The sequence below is a fragment of the Lissotriton vulgaris genome, chromosome 3_1, assembly GCF_964263255.1.
Source record: "Lissotriton vulgaris chromosome 3_1, aLisVul1.2, whole genome shotgun sequence".
Classification (NCBI taxonomy): Eukaryota; Metazoa; Chordata; class Amphibia; order Caudata; family Salamandridae; genus Lissotriton; species Lissotriton vulgaris.
The window spans coordinates 214,070,520-214,088,365 of NC_141689.1; positions in this window are offsets into that span (position 1 = coordinate 214,070,520).

Here is a 17,846-nt window from a genome sequence, read left to right on the forward strand (position 1 = left end):
GTTAAATTACTGTAGGTAAAATTGACAACTAGTGTGTTAATTGTTTGCCTACTGTTATTAGTTTACTGTTTGGTAATAGTGGTTAATATCATTTTTTTTAAAAATGTTAAACCGATTTAACTGAAGATCTTTAGAAAACTTTAAAAATGCCCTCAAGGCAGAGAAAACAAAAAGTAGCAAAGCGACTTACACTCCACCTTGGTAAAGATTTGCAGCAGTCCTCTACTATTAAATCATATCAAGTCGCCAAAAAAGCTCCGGGTAAGAAAATAAAATCATTTTTAAAAGGAATTTGCAGACCAAATTGAACATGTTTTAGTGCATAAGAAGACAATTTAAAGGAAAAGGAAAGGCCCGTCAAAAAAGTTTCTGCTAGAGCAGGAGATAAGTCTGTGCATGGCAGTAGAAGGGAAAATCAATTCAGGGACATTCGTAGGCGAATGTTCCGCAACAGGATAATTGTCAATTTGTTAAAAAGTTTTAAGAAAGGCCAACAGAAAGTGGCATTTTATAAGAAAAAGAAAAATGTAGAGAAAATTATTGATCAGGCTTTCGAAATTAAGCGAAAGTTATTTATTTTGGTAATCAATAGAATTAGGAAACTAAACAAGGTAATTTCTGATTTCAAATCAAATAGTAGATGGAAGAGAGTAGTTAATCGTAGTAATTTTTGTGAAGTTTTCTCAGGAGAATGGATGCATAGTGCAAGTTGTGAGGCATTTTTCAATGAGGAGAGTTACTTTCAGGACAATGATTTGGTGCATGCAGTTGACACCAGTGGTCGAGCATATGAGGTAAAAGATGGTTGTCCGGTTGAAAAAGAAAAACTTGTGTCCGCAGATGCAGAAGAGGTGTTAGGTGATGAGGTTTTAGGAAGATGTCCTGAGGGACCAGTCTACACCTGGAAATGTAGTAGTATTTGTAGTGTGCGACAGGATTCCATCAATTTGCTTTGTGATTTTGTTCGTACATTTAATAAGAAAAGTTTAAAACAGAAAATGAAGTTGTTGCAAGAATTAGATCCTTGCAGAGTGAGAGAAGTAACAGGTTTACATGGGCATTCACTGGCTTGACTTTCCAGAAGAGTATGCCAGAGTGTTTTTCATCATTTCAGAATGCTAGCAGTGCATCATAATAAAGTGAGGAAATTAGTGAGGATGTTGTATTATGCTAAGAGTCCAGCAATTTTGCTTAAACAATTGAGCAGTGCTCTTTTGCATGGTTCAGAACTACATGTGAAGAATATTTGTGAAGAAATTGAGTTCTGTTACTTTGCTAGTAAAGAGAACAATGTTTAAATTGGCCCAGTAGAAGAAGGTAATGTGGAAGAGAGTGTACAGATTTCTAATATAGATAAGTTTCACAAGGAAATTTCCATCTTTCAGGTGAAATCAAGTGAGAGGCCTAATTTCACTTGTGTGTGTTGTCGACGGACTTATTATAAGAATCAGACTAAATTAGTGGATTTATATGCAAAAAGTGAAATGGAAAACAATAGTGAATGGAAGGATTTTGCTACATACTTGATGGTAGAAAATTGTTTTGATTTGGGATCGGACCAACGTATGTGTACTTATTGTTTTAACAAATTAAACCAAAACCGGATGCCTGCTAGAGCGGTTCATAATAATCTGGAATTGGTTGACATTCCTTCTGAATTGAAGGATTTAAATACTTATGAATCTATTTTGATTCAAAGTGTGCATCCCTTTCAGGCTATTGTACGAATGGAGCCAAAGACAGGGAAATTGCCTCCATCAAATTTACAGAGAGGATTAAAGGGAAGAGTTGTTTATTTGCCTTTAGATTTGAAGAAAAATATTAATACAATTGGAGTAGAGAAAGTGGAAGAGGAACCTCTGGTTATCCTAGTTAATGGTGTTCCGACAAAGAGTAAGAAAATCTGGCAAGATTCAGTGGATGTTAGGAAAGTCAAAAAGGCAACATTGTATTTGTTAAAAAACAATGAGTACTACAAGAATGTATGTGTTGCAGAAGAGGAAGTAAGTGAAGAAGAAGATAGCGAATTGTGTGCTGGACAAATTGAGAAAGTAGAAGCCTCTAAAAATGAAGAAATATATAAACATTATAGTGATCATCCTTTGCATTCCAAGGAAGTCATGGGGAATGCTATTGAGTTGTTTCAAATGAAACAAGCCAAAGGGAGTCCCATTAGTGTTTGGGAGGAAAGTTTGGAAGCTCTGTGTTTTCCACAGTTATTTCCCACAGGTCGAGGAGGACGATATGATGAGCGACCTGATCAAATTCCTGCTTCTGAATACCGGATTTTACGATTGTATGCAGAAGATCCTAGGTTTCGTCAGTGCATTCCCTATTTGTTTTATCTATTGTTTGAATGTGATCTGTCTGGAAGGTCTTATGCAGTGAACCACATCCTGAAAAGTGGTCTACAACTGCGAAATATCTCAGCAAGGGACTTTATGGATAAAGTCAATGTGCAAGACAGTATTTTGGATTCTCACCTGATTAATCTGATGGCATGTCAGCGTGGTACTAATGAGTATTGGTACCGTCGTCATGGTGACTTAAAATGTATGCTGAGGAACTTAGGAACTCCCACATGGTTCCTCACTCTCAGCTGTGCTGAGTATGGCTGGGAAGACTTACTTGAATTTCTACGAGAGGCAAATGAAAACATTGAAAATATTGAATTCAAGACACCCGGAGAACTGTGCTCTTTGGATCCAGTGAATGTATGCAGGTACTTCAATCATAGATTTGAAGCTATGATGTCTTTCATCACGAACAAGAAAAATCCACCTCTTGGAGAGGTGTTGGATTTCTACTGGAGAAAGGAGTATCAAGCACGAGGTGCTCCTCATATACATATGCTGCTATGGGTCAAAGATGCACCCAAATTTGGAACAGATCCGGATGACTTAGTGATGAATTTCATAGAACAGTATTCTACATGTGCTGTCCCAAAGACAATGGACGACAAAAGTCTAAGAGAACAAGTTTTACGGTTTCAAAGCCATCGTTGTGGAAAGTACTGTCGTCGTAAATTCAGAAATAAGAACAAGTACTATACAAAATGTCGTTTTGGATTTCCACGATCGGTGATATCTAAAGGAAGAGTGAACAATTTGATGTCTTCGCTGCGACATAATGTGACAAGGAAATCACCCAAAAATACATACAATTTGAAGAGAAACGAAGAGTCCAAGAACATCAATGACTACAACCTAGTGATTTTGTCCATGTGGAATGCTAACATGGATATACAGTTTGTGGCTGACAACTGTATGGCTGTGGCTCGGTATGTGATGTCTTACATCACAAAAAAAGAAAAGACAGAACTCAAGGATATGTGGGAGGACATTTCCCATGAAAAGAGCCTCAGTAAGAAGTTGTACAGTTTCAGTCTGAAGATGTTGTCGCGGATCATTGACAGAATTTCGACAGACAGAATTTCGACCTACACAAATATCGGCGTAATTATATCGATTGCAAGAAAAATTACTATTCCCACTCCAGAGGGTGCAACAGTAGGGAAAGTGTTGGATAGCGTAGGGGTAAAAATTACTATTCCCACTCCAGAGGGTGCAACAGTAGGGAAAGTGTTGGATAGCGTAGGGGTTAAAATTACTATTCCCACTCCAGTGGGTGCAACAGTAGGGGAAACTGACCCTGAACCCAAAAAATATCCCTTTACCCAAGAACTGAAAACTGACCCTGAACCCTAAAAATACCCCTTTACCCAAAAACCCAAAACTGACCCTGAACCCTAAAAATACCCCTTTACCCAAGAACTGAAAACGGACCCTGAACCCTGAAAATACCCCTTTACCCAAAACCTGAAAACTGACCCTGAACCCTAAAAATACCCCTTTACCCAAAAACTGAAAACTGACCCTGAACCCTAAAAATACCCGTTTACCCAAAAACTGAAAACTGACCCTGAACCCTAAAAATACCCCTTTACCCAAAAACTCAAAACTGACCCTGAACCCTAAAAATACCCCTTTACCCAAAAACTCAAAACTGACCCTGAACCCTAAAAATACCCCTTTACCCAAAAACTGAAAACTGACCCTGAACCCTAAAAATACCCCTTTACCCAAGAACTGAAAACTGACCCTGAACCCTAAAAATACTCCTTTACCCAAAATTAATTAATATTACAATTAAATTACTTCCCACCCTACTCCCCTATAAACCCACAACCCGCTCCAGTAGTAAAAGATATAATTTAGGTAAAAATATACATAAATTATCAATTAATTATTCAATTAAAAGAAATCATTGCCAATTAATATTTAATTGCAAAATAAATTAATCATTAAAAAATAATTATTTAATTACAAATAAATTACTTCCCACCCTATTCCCCTATAAACCCACAACCCGCTCCAGTAGTAAAACATAATTTACTTAAAAATATACATATATTATCAATTAATTAATCAATTAATCAATTAAAATAATTCATTGCCAATTAATATTTAATTGCAAAATAAATGAATCATTAAAAAATAATTATTTAATTACAAATAAATTACTTCCCACCCTATTCCCCTAAAAACCCACAACCCGCTCTAGTAGTAAAACATATAATTTACTTTTATATTTTTTTTATTTATAAAACCATATTAAACACATATTATAACAATTAATTTAAATACTTAAGTAAAATTTCTAACACATATTAGTAAATCGAAATTACTTACATCGATATATATGCTATCGATATAAGTAATTTCGATATTACTTACCTTAGGGTCGATATTCTGGCCATCGATATTCTGGACATCGATATTCTGTCCCTTCGATATTAGCAACTCGATATAAGTGTAAGTCGAAATTAAAGATTCGATATTTTGACTGTGTACCGTTGTCGCATCGAGAAATCGGAGCTTACGAATGTTCTAACCGGTTATCTTCAGAAAGTCTCTATGCCAAATCTAGGAGTATCATTTGGGCAAGTCTTGGTCTTGCTGCAACGCGTAATCGAGTTCTCAAACCTTTACGGGAAATTGAGTATTTGGCGGAGAAGGAGCCAAGCAGTACAGATATTTTGAAGACCAACATGTTGGATACATATTATCCAAATAGAAGCAGTCACCTGGAGAATGTTTGTCTGTATGAGGTTCTACAAAATTACATTTTCAAGAGGAACATCACAGAAGATATTGATAAAGGAGTGTATGCTGTAATTGGAAGTGAGGGATGTCTGGTCAAGCAAAACAAATGTCTATTGGTAAATCATCAAAAATTGGATTGCGAATCTCCAGAAAGAAAAGAGTTTTTCTATTTAGCTCTTTTGCAACTTTTCAAGCCTTGGCGTGCAGAAGAGGAACTGCTTGGAGATTTCCTCTGTTACGAAGACTCTTTCAATGCAGCCAAGGAGTCCATAGAATGTCCTGTTTTTCCAAAATATCTAGAAATGTTGAATGCAGAAATCGACCAGGAAGCAACAATAGCAGCCGAGATTGCTAGAGACAGTTCTCAGGACAGTCAGAGTTCTGTTTCATTGAGTCAGGATCCACTAGGAAGACCAGTTATCGAAAATGAAGCTGCCACTGCCATGATTGAAGTGGAAAGAGCCATGGCACATGCTCAGGAGGATGTGGTTAACTTAGATTTGGAAAGACAACTCAACGTTGAGCAGAGGAAAATATATGACCAAGTTACCAGCCAAATTGATCATGGATTAAGTCATGAGAAGAAAGAGTGCTCATGTACGTCGTTGAAGCCTGTCCGACTGTACGTGAGTGGAGAAGCAGGAACTGGAAAAAGTTTCCTCATTAAAGCAATTTCATGTTATCTGCAGAAAAGAACTGAGTCATCACTGTCTTGTGTTGTCACCGCTCCAACTGGACTGGCAGCACATAATATTACTTTGCATCGGCTACTGATGCTGCCAGTGGAGCATGATAACAAATTACAATACCACAAGTTATCAGGAGATGCTTGTTGTGAAGTATCTAGAGTCCTGAAGAAGATGAAACTTCTTATCATTGACGAAGTAAGCATGGTTTCCAATGTCATGCTTGCCTTTGTGCATTTGAGAATGCAGGAAGTTCTTAAAACAGAGTATGATGTGTTATTTGGTGGCAAACACATCATTGTTTTCGGTGATCTTCTGCAGCTGACACCAGTGAAAGGACAACCAGTGTTTAAACTGCTTACGCATGAATATACCAGGAAGTGCCTAGGGAGCATTGGCAACGTTAATACATGGTTAAACTTCAATTATGCTGAGCTGCGTGAAAATATGCGTCCGGCGAAGGATGAAGATTACAAGAATATTCTACAAGATGTTAGAATCGGGAAAGTGACTGAGCGTGGGAAAGAAGCTTTACATGCACGATTACTGTCAAATTTGTATCCAGAAGAAGACGTTCTGCCAGAGAATATTTTTCATAAAATTACTGAGAAGAAATCGGGAATATGTTTGATGCCAACTCTTGCAGAATGTTCCATCTTCAACAACAAAATGGTAAATTTAGGAAACCAAGAGATTGTGAAACTGGAAGCTATTGACAGAATAGAGCATATGGGTGCAACAATTGTTTTGTCTGAGAATTTGAAATCTAAATTGGATTCATTAGAGAAGACTATATCTAAAACTGCTGGTTTTGAAAAGACTCTGAATGTGTGCTTAAATTGCCGTATCATTTTGAGAAGGAATTTACATGTTGAAAGAGGTCTGGTAAATGGATCAATGGGTAATGTTGTTGATTTTGAGAAATAAAGAAATAGAGATGGAATTGAATTTTTAAAAATTAAATTTGATGGCATTGAGGAAGTACAGCTAATTGGTCGTTGCACAGCTAGGTTTTTGCTTGTAAAAGACTTATATGTTCGCCGTAAGCAATTTCCTGTTTGCTTGGCATATGCGGTGACAATCCATAAATCACAAGGTTTAAGTGTAGACAGTGCTTTGGTGAATATTGGCAGTTCTGTGTTCAAGGAGGGTATGGCTTATGTAGCATTGTCACGAGTCAGAACTTTATCGGGTTTGTACTTGATTGAGTGTGATGCCACAAACATTTGTGCTGATCTAGATTGTGTTATGGAATACAATAGGTTAAGAAGAGAGTATGCGCCACATTTGCCTCAATATCCTTTGTTTGAGAAACGTGTGGTAGGCCAGAAACAAAGAAATATCACTAATAGTAGGCAGGTTGTAGCAAAAAGACCAAAAGTCGATGAACCCAAAATTGTAAGCAGAGAGAAAATGAATTCTGTTGAAGATGTTGTTGGTTTTCAATTTGAAAATAGTTCTGGTGTGAACTGCTATGCTAATGTAGTGGTTAATGTTGTCTTTTCTCTAGAAACTTTAAAAGAACAGATTGTGATCAATTCGGATCAAAGTTTTTGCTGTTTGTTGAATTCTGTGTTAGAGAAATGTAGCGCTGATAGAACAAGAGTAGAAAGTGTGTCTGAAATTCGAAATCTGTTAGACAAATGTTCAGGTCAAACACAATTCTCTCAAAATATTCAGCAAGATTGTTAGGAGTTTTTAATGTATATGCTTAATGTATTGCAAGATGAAGGTGTAGATGTAGATCATCTGTTTGGCCTTTCTTATCAATGGCAGCATGACTGCGAGAATTGTACGTTATCAAGTACTACTAGTGTAGACTCAGAAAGATTTATAAATTTAACTTTGACAGACAGTACATCAGTATCCTTTAATAAGCTAGTAAAAGCAGCCAATCAAAACATGGAGTTTAGCCAATGTAAGTCTGCAATGCTGTCCACATTATTTATACGAAGATATGGCCAGTATGTCATTTTAATGTTTCAACGATGTAGGCCTGATGGAACAAAATTGACAACTTTAATTAAAAATTTTGTGGCTTCTCAGTTGTCAATATCAGGAAGGACTTTTCTAACTGCAGCAATTATATATCATGAGGGTCCTTCAACAACATCAGGACATTACACATCTTATTTGAAGTCTGGAAACGGCTGGTCATTCTGCAATGATTCTGTTTTAACTTTCAAAAAAAGATTGCCTTTTCACCTTAAAAATTCTTACCTGGTGTTCTTACAACCAAAATTTTAGGGAAGGAATCTCGGGATTTGTTCTGAGGAATTTCAAGAGGTTCTAATGGCTCCTACACTATATAGCCTTGTGGATAAGTGTAGCACAGAGCGAAAATTGTTTGTTTTAATAAGCTAATTCAAGCAGCAGATCAAAAGAAGGAGTAGAGGTAATATAAGTCTGCAATGCTGTCCACATTATTTATAGAAACTTATGGGTGAAATGTCATTTTACAATTCCAACTATATAAACCGGATGTAAATAAGTTGTCAAGTCTAATTAAAAATGTTTTGGCTACACAGTCGTCGATTTCAGGAAGAACATTTGTAACTGCAGCTATTATATGACATGATGGTCCTTTGACAACATCAGGATATCACACAGCTTATTTGAAATGTAAAAAAGGCTGGCCTTTCGGCAATGATTACTATTTGACTATGAAGCAATGTTGCTTTTAGACTTGTTTTCAGAAGTGAGAATTTAGGGTAGGTAACTGGATTATAATAATTCTAGGTGTTGCTGTAATTTAGTGTGCTGTTTTAAATTGCTTTGTATGTCTCAATTTTCTTAAAACGATGGAACTTATCTTTCAGAAAGTGGCGGGCAGATAATAATAACAGCACAACAGAGTATAAGCTGTTCATAGGACATCCTTTGACGTCATGGAAAGTAAGTTACTTTTGAGGAGTTCTGATTTCTGATTGGTTATATTATATGGGTTTTTTAAACACAATCATTTTGATTGTGTTTTTTTCCCCCGCTGTTATATGATGAATACCTTCAACTCACTGGGGCAGATTTATGAGGCCGTTGCGCCTCTTTGCGCCGCAATTGCGTCACTTTATTTGACGCAACTGTGGCGCAAACAATGCGCCCTATTTACAACGTGACGCATCTAGGAGATGAGTCATGTTGTAAAGCACTGCGCCATAAGGAGGCGTTCCTGCGCAAGGGGGGGGGCGTTCCTGCGCAGGAACGCCTCCTGAAAGTGGCTGAATGAAATCTATGAGATTTCACTCAGTCACTTTCAGGGCAATGCTGCGTCAAAACCCTGCACCTGCTTGAAGCAGGCGAAGGTCTTGACGCAGCATTGTGCACATGGTGTATCCCCGAGCCTTGCTGGAGCTGCATCGCACTTGCGACGCAACTCCAGCAATGCGCCACATTTCCGGCACAGATGCGTCACGCATCTGTGCCGTTTTTGCACCATGGTGCGCCGCATTATAAATGCGGCGCACCATGGTTGGCGGAGCTGTGGCACACTGTGGCGCATGTTAACTGGCGCATCCCTGGGGATGTGCCAGTTAACATAAATCTGCCCCACTGTTTTTAGTGAAATTTGATATATTCTGAGAACAGCAAAAATAAACCATTTAATATGTATAATTAATTCTGTACTTTGAATTGTGATTTTTAATATGTACTCATCTTGTCTCATGCTCACTCATCTTTTACTACCTTCTATCAATTTTAAAATTTTTGTTCTTTCATTCACAGATTGAAAGTATAAAAATAACAAGTGACTAAGTTAACGATAATTATAAGGTAAGTGTTTAGTACTCATTCCGTTACATCTCTTTCACATTTAACTTTTATTAGTTCCACTGCTTCATTTCTTTAATCCTCAGTTTCCTGCCTTTGCTCATTCCTTTTTCTATTACTCACTTACTCTACTCCTTCCACTCCTTTTCTCAGTCCCTCTGTTCTCATAGTTCCTCACTCTTGTTCACTCACTCCGTCTCTATTACTCTCACTGTCTCGGTACTCATCACTCTTTCACTACTTGTTTATTATGCTTTCTCCCTGTAGTTCAAGCACACTATGTTATTTACATTTCTTTGCTGTTTCAATCATTCCTTTTCTGTCACTTCTTCTTTTCTGCTTTCTGTTTTTTCTCTCTGTTATTCCACATGTTTTAACCATAGTCACTGTCATACATCTTGTTTTATTCCTATTTACTTTCGCTCACTGTTTTCTTAACACTTTCCCTCAGGATTGTTCTTTTAGTCCGGTTCTATCTCTCATTCCACATCCTTTACTGTATTTCTTCTTAATTTGAACATTCACTCACATTCTCTAAGAAACTCTTGTTTATTATTCTTCTAGTCTCCTTTTTTTCTTTCACTTCCTTATCTATTTTGTTTTTCACAATTATACCCTCTTACATCTTTTCTTCGGTAAATAGAACTATTAAACAGTATCTCTGTGTTACTCCCTCTAGCTGTCTTTCTTTTAACATTACTCTCTGTTTCCTTCCCTTATACTTACTCTTCTTTTGTTTTTAAAAGAAATTTTTCTGGTTCGCTTCCGGTTCGCGTACCGGCGCGCAAACCGGGAAGCGAATAAAAAGAAATAGAGGTTGCCAGAGTGCTAAACATTCTAGCAATTTCTTATAAAGGGGAGGTAGTTCTGAAATGAACTTTTTTTTATTATTTTTGTTGTTTTATATTTTTTTATTATTTTTCTGAACATTTTTTTACTTTTGTATTTTTTTTGGTTTTTTTTGGGGGGGGGAAACGAAAATGATTCATTATAAAGGGCTCAACAGGAGCAAAAAAAAAAGATAATTTATTTTCTGGGGCGTTTTGGACATTTGTGATTGTCAATAGCTGTGTTGATTAAATGTACGCTACTCTCCCTGTAGCAAATCAATTGGCCGCAAAAAATGCACACTTGCTTCACTTTCCCAAACTTCAGCTGGATATTTGGGACCGTCTCCCTCGCCTCTGGTCCCGTCACTGCCTCTTCTGATGTCCTGGCCACAGGAGGGGGGTTATCCTGCAGGTCACGTACTTGCGCAGCACTATAATTTATAGGGTGCCACCTGTCCATGTGCCGATGCATGGTGTAATTGCCATAGCTGTATTTCTTATCAGTCCCTCTGGACAGATCTTTTTTGCAGATGAGACAGGTAACATAGCGGGCATTTACCTTTTTTTTGCCCCGGGGAAATGTGAAAAATTGCCATATGTAATTTTCTTTCACATGGGACCTCCTCGGCTCCTCAGGCAAAAACTCCCTCGTCCCTTGCTCCTCTTCCTCTTCTTCCTCCTCTTACTGAAGGATAACCTGAGGAGGTGGTCCTCTCTTCCTAGAAGGAGGTGGTGGTGGTGGGGGTGCACCAGCTGCAGCTACTAATGAAGCCATTTCTTAAGAATCAAAGTAGGTCTTCCTCTCACAAAGTTGAAAGTCAGAGTGAGAAAAAAGGTGGGGCCTTTCATCATTTGGGAAAAAAATGTTCTAAACCAATGAAAAGTGTTATTTTTAGGTCATATGACCTAGCCTTACATCATTAGGAAGCCAATAGTAAAATGAACCAATGAAAAGTTCTATGAACAAGTCACATGACCTGTTATGCTTAGGTTACGCGTCCCGCTACGCACCCGGAGCGCTTCCGGGGCGCTGCGCTTCGCGCCTCGGTTCGCGCTCCGGAGCACTTCCGGGTGCGCTAACGCGGCGCGTCATAAAACGCATTACGAGGCAATGCGATACGTCGCGTTTACGCGACACGTCACGATGTTGTTTTCTTGCGCGGCAGTTGCGCTAACGGAACGTTTCCCGGTTCGCGGACCGGGTCGCGGCACCAAATTGAGCTAACGGGAAGCTACCCGGTGCGCGGACCGGTAGCGAAACAATAAAAAAATATATAAATAAAAAAATTATATTACAAACATATAAAATATATTTTTGCATTAAAATAAGAATACATTTTACAGCTTTTGATATTTGCTATTAAAAAATCATTGAAATTCACTGAAAAAACTATAGGTTATAGACCATATATAGTAAGGAATTAGCAATTACATAACCTTAAAAATTCACTGAAAAAACCATAGGTTATAGACCATATATAGTTAGGGATTAGCATTTACAAAACCTTATTTTACTCGCACAAAACCATTGAAATTCGCATATATAGTTAGTTGCACTAACTATATATCGCGCACCCGCAATCCACTGCTGATGATGTCACATATTACATCATTCATGACATGGTCAGTGACATCACGGATGACATCACTGATGACATCTCAAATGACATCACTGATGACATCTCAAATGACATCACTGATGACAACATCCAGTGACTGTATGTTTCTGTAAAGTTAAAATATGTCTTACATATTGAAGAATGAGTGGATGTATAAGTGTCTGGATGAAGGATTTAGTAGGTGCATGACTGACTGTATGAGTGAGTGATTAAATGTGTCTCACTGAGTGCATGAGTTAGTGACTAAACTGTCTTAATTTGTGCATTATTATGTCTGTTGTTCTGTAAACTGCTGCATGTGTAAATCAGTAGCTATATAAGTAACTATATGGGTTATTGATTGGTTGCTCAAGTATTTGTATGGGAGACAGTATGTGTGTGAGTGGCTGGGAGGTGTATGACTCTGTGCATAGATGTGTGAGCAGTTGATTCACTAGATGTATGGGTTCAAAAGTGCATGTGGAAACAGCTGCATGGGCAGTTGACTGTGTGCATGAGTGTATTGGTGAGTGAATGGATATCTCAGTGCTACATGTCAAAGTAAGTACATATGTAAAACACAGTACATGTGAGAGTTGACATATATAAATAACTGTGCATAAGAGCCAGTGAATGTGTGAGTGGCTGTATGGATCATTGAAAACTTGTATCAGTGATTGTATAAGAGAGTAAATATGTGCTAGAATATGTTTGAATTAGTAAGGTGTGTATAACCGTATAGTTGAGGAAATGGAGGAGTGATTGATTCTTTGCATGAGTGACTAGATGTATGAGTAACTCCATGGATGAGTGACAATCTGTGAGTGTCTGTTTACACTGATTGTATCTAAGGTTATATTAGAGTCTGAAGAGGTTCATCGTATTATCACATGAATGATATTATCAGTGATGTGATCAGTAATGTCAAATGAGATGTCATCAGTGATGTCATCAGTGATGTCACTGACCATGTCATGAATGATGTAATATGTGACATCATCAGCAGTGGATTGCGGGTGCGCGATATATAGTGGGTGCAACTAACTATATATGCGAATTTCAATGGTTTTGTGCGAGTAAAATAAGGTTTTGTAAATGCTAATCCCTAACTATATATGGTCTATAACCTATGGTTTTTTCAGTGAATTTTTAAGGTTTTGTAATTGCTAATTCCTAACTATATATGGTCTATAACCTATGGTTTTTTCAGTGAATATTATATATATATATATATATATATATATATATATATATATATATATATATATATATATAGCTGCTCAAAGGTTGCCCTGTAATGGAAGGCACGCCAACTCTGTTCTTAGTGTAACAGCTTTTTACTGGTATGAGGGCAATAGTGTCACCGAACGCATAAGCAGTTCAACAGCGTCCTTATCGCCTGATGCGTTTCGATGTAACATCCTCTTTCTCAGAGGTGTGGATGCAGGTGAAAGTTCTGTGTCTTTAGGACCACCTTTCTTTTCTTTGGTACACGTAGACCCTCCCTGTATGGGCTGTCCCGATAGAACAAAGGATTTCTGGGCCTCGTAGTACTAATGGATTTTTTTCTTTAATCCCACAAAGGTAATTAACTGCCACAATAATCTAAGCCCCCAGATGGGCCTCGATGCACACGCTTCCCCTCTAACTCCATGACAGCGTCCCCAGTGCGAAGATCCAAAATCGATCTTCTGGCCCCCTGTTGCAGGGTAGTGCTCTCCCGACGGCTGGGCTGCCGCCAAAAATGCCTGCTCAAAGGTTGCCCTGTAATGGAAGGCACGCCAACGCTGTATATATATATATATGTGTGTGTGTGTGTATATATAGTAGGTAGTTATAGTTAGGATCAAGTTTCCATAGGAAGAGCATTTTTTGTTTTGCTTATAACTTTGGCGTTGTTTGATGAATCTTCATGAAATTCTCGAAACTAATTCGAACGGGTGAACGGATTTACCCCAAATTTGGTCTAGAAAGCACACTTTTGTTTATTTGGTGTAAATCCATTGAGTAGTTTTGGTGAAATATCGAAACTTACAGATATCGATATTTGGGAATTCTGCCATCTGATTGGCTACGAGCACGAGCTTGCTGCTTATTGGTTGTGAGCAGTTGCAACTAGGAGGTGTTGGCAGGCATTTGTGATTCCTTTGAAGCGAGTAAGAGGAAAAAATGGGTGAAAAAAGTAGGAAAGAGGAGGGTAGGAGCACTGGAACGTCTGTGGGATGTTTAGGGTGTGCTATACAGGGAGTGTGAAGCGAAGTATTTACCCCTACCGGTGTGAAAGTGCTGTTTTGCCCAGAGTGAGATGGTGCTGAGGTGATGTGCCAGTACACTCTGGAATGATAGCGTGCACCTGAACAATGAGCTGAGTGCTGTAAACTAATGTACTGAAGTATTTACCCCTACCGGTGTGAAAGTGCTGTTTTGCCCAGAGTGAAATGGTGCTGAGGTAAGGTACCGGTACACTCGGGGATGATAGCATGCATCTAAACCGTGAGCTGAGTGCTGTAAACTGATGTGCTCTGGGCGCTGTAGCATACTTGCTGCTGTAGGATAGCGTATACACAGGGGGGTTTTACCCAAACATAGTCACTGGGACCTGGGTTCTATAAGTACTAAGAGGAAGGGGTCCCAGCGTGAACGTGATATAGTATGAACAATTCAAAAGAAATTATTTACAAAATGATTACTGGGTAATCCCAGGGCGTAAGTCCTCAGCCCAATTTTACAATGCGGTGCATATCTTTGATATGACAGCGTTTTATAGTGATTAGGTCTCTTGTTAAATTTCAGATATTAATGCACAACCTTCTCTCAATGACACTTTTGAACCCATGCCGATCTATTCTCATTAATGGGTAAGCTCATTCTACCTTTATACTTGATTGACTATCATAGCCCAACTAGCCTTAATATTACTTACTCCCCGTGTTCTGTTTCAGACACGCAACATGCAACGTGATCAAGCGTGATGATAGTCTTTGACCGTGTGCTATACATTTAATCAAGGTAAATCACTAATTTTAATAATGGTTCAGTATCCTGGTTTAGATACTGCTAGATATACCATCGCTCATTCCACGTGTTCTCTAACAGACACGGACCATACTAAGAGTTCATGTGTGATGACAGCCCTTGATCGTGTGACAAATAACTAATCAAGGCAAACCACTACATTTGATAATGGTCAAGAATTTTGTGTTGGATGTGGCCATAGTCACCCACCCCCCGGGCCAGCTTTTATCTCCATACGCTCCAAATTCAATCACGCTCTATTTTCAAAAGCATGAGGAAGATCCACTCTTTAATTTGTTTGTTCCTACCTATCTCAGAGTCTGATTTATTTCAGATATTTCCAAGTGCAGGCTGTACCAGACGGGTACGCTTGCCCAGTTAATGATTCATTCCAGAGCTATAACCTCAACGGTATACCCTCCCAATCAGCTGTGTATGCTTAGATTGGTTTAACTTATGAGGCATATTCCACCACCTTGAAATATAATTCTTTACTTTATATACATTAATTAGGTTGCCTGCCCTCTGTTTTGGTCCTGATGAATTTCATTAATTGCATTCTGTGAAGTATGATATTTGTTGACTTTATTTTTGAACTAATGGTCCTTTGCTTTGTATATAACAAACCAATACAGTTGTGTTAACTGGCTGATTTTACTGTCACTAATTCCGTTCCATCACTATATCACCACCTTATCACAATTACCCACCCCCTTCCCCCCTGGGGCACTGTACAACCGTTTAAAACTATTGAACAATTGTCTGTATATTCAGTATACTCAATCCCATTGTGAATAAAACAGTGTGGATGCATTCATTGTTTTTGTAAATAATTTCTTTTGAATTGTTCATACTATATCACGTTCATGCTGTAGGATAGCTGCACAGGTGTTGTTAGTATGCGTTTAGACTATAGCGGGAGTGGGAAGCAAAATATTCACTGGTACCCGTCTCAAGACAATGGGATGAAACCGTGAGCCTAAGCCGTGAGCTGATTGTTGTAAAGTGATGTGCTGTGGGCGCAGTAGGATACTGGCTGCTGTAGCATACCTGTGTAAGTAGTGTTAGTATGCGCTTATACTATACAGGGAGTGGGAAGCAAACTACTCACCTCTACTTTCTGAAGACTTGAATGCAGTGTTTTAGCAAGCAGGAATAAATAAATAATGGTGAAGAATATATTGCAGAATGTTGCAATGCACAGAAGAGAAATGATTAAATCAGGTGTGTCTAAGAAAGTGGCTGTGTAATAAAGCGATTGAGTCTGAAAGTTACATAAAAAGTGTCTTTATTTAAGTGCCATAAATGGATCAACTGGTGCAAGAGCTAAGGCATTCAGCTGAGGAAAACTCAACTGCTTCTACTGTTTTCAAACGTACGCTCCTGCATCAGTGAATTCCACATTAGATGATTCCACATTCCACAATTAAGACCAGATCTTACTGCACACCCCAAAATCTCGTACTCCAGGTCAGAGCTTACGCTTATCAGAGAACACTACCATCTTTCCCCACAACACCACCACATTAAGGACCCACCCCACCTCCAAGACCTGGAAGGGTTCTTTTCATACCCACACTGCAAATACCAGAGTAAAAATTACACCCCCATTCAGCAGGAATCGTGGTCTCCCAAACTCCCGCCCAATGCAGACCCTAAAAGGAATAACACACGGAAACTCGGTCCAAATTCCTCTCGAAAATCCTCCCTGAAAGGCTTCCTAAGTAACGTTAGATCCTTGCCAAATCACGCAATCGAGATGTGGGATCTACTAGATACCGAAACTCCGGATGTGGGTTTCATAACCGAGACCTGGCTTAAACCCACTAATACCCCAGCAATCACTATCGCCCTGCCAGAAGGATATAAAATCCTTAGACTCGACAGACAGGCCAAAACCGGAGGAGGGATTGCCATTATTCACAATCACAGGGCAAAACCCTCCATTTTGGAACAACGTTCTAGCGGACAAATTGAGATCATGATTTTCAGGCTCGATCTCTCCCCCCAATTTAACTGGAAAGGGGCTCTGGTCTACCTCCCCCCTGGACTCCTAGCCGACTTCTCTCTCCTGCTTATGGAACTCATAGCCCCACATGTGATCTCCTCTAACAACTTCATGCTTATGGGTGACTTCAACATCCACTACGAGAACATCGACAAGGCCGACACTGTATCCTTCCTCTCAGACCTTGCCACACTGATTCTAAACAAAATTAGCAATGGTCCGACTCACTCAGCAGGGCACGCCATAGACATCATTTTCACTAAATCTCCCCTACTCACCTGCGAAGAGTTAACTGATCTGACCATGCTATCATCAACCTTCAACTGGAGGATCCCAGGGTATCCTAGCGGCCCATCCCACGAAAACAATCCCCTTAGAAACAATGGCATAAAGTTAATCCAGCTGCTTTCCCATCCACCTTCACGATCACTAAAAGCTTACCAGGTAGAAACACCGAAGACAGCCTAACCCTTTTCAATAAATCTATCTTAACTGCCATTGATCTGATCGTACCGATAAAAACAGGCACTTCCAAATCTAGAGCCTCACAGGCAGCATGGTTCTATGTAGAACTCCAGAAAGAAAAAAACTGGATTTTAAAAACCTTGAAAGGAAGTGGTGCTGCACCAACCTCGCAGCCAACAAAGAGAAATTTAAGGCCGCCTTCACCACAAAAACAGTAAGCTCGCCCATAAATCACATATTATTCTTCTACTCAGCTAGGCGGATAACACCCCCAAAACTATGTACCAAATCCTGAAAACTTTGACCAACCCCAAAGCTTGTGAATTAGAAGAAACCCCCTCCCAAATGCTTTGTGACAACATCAGCAAGCA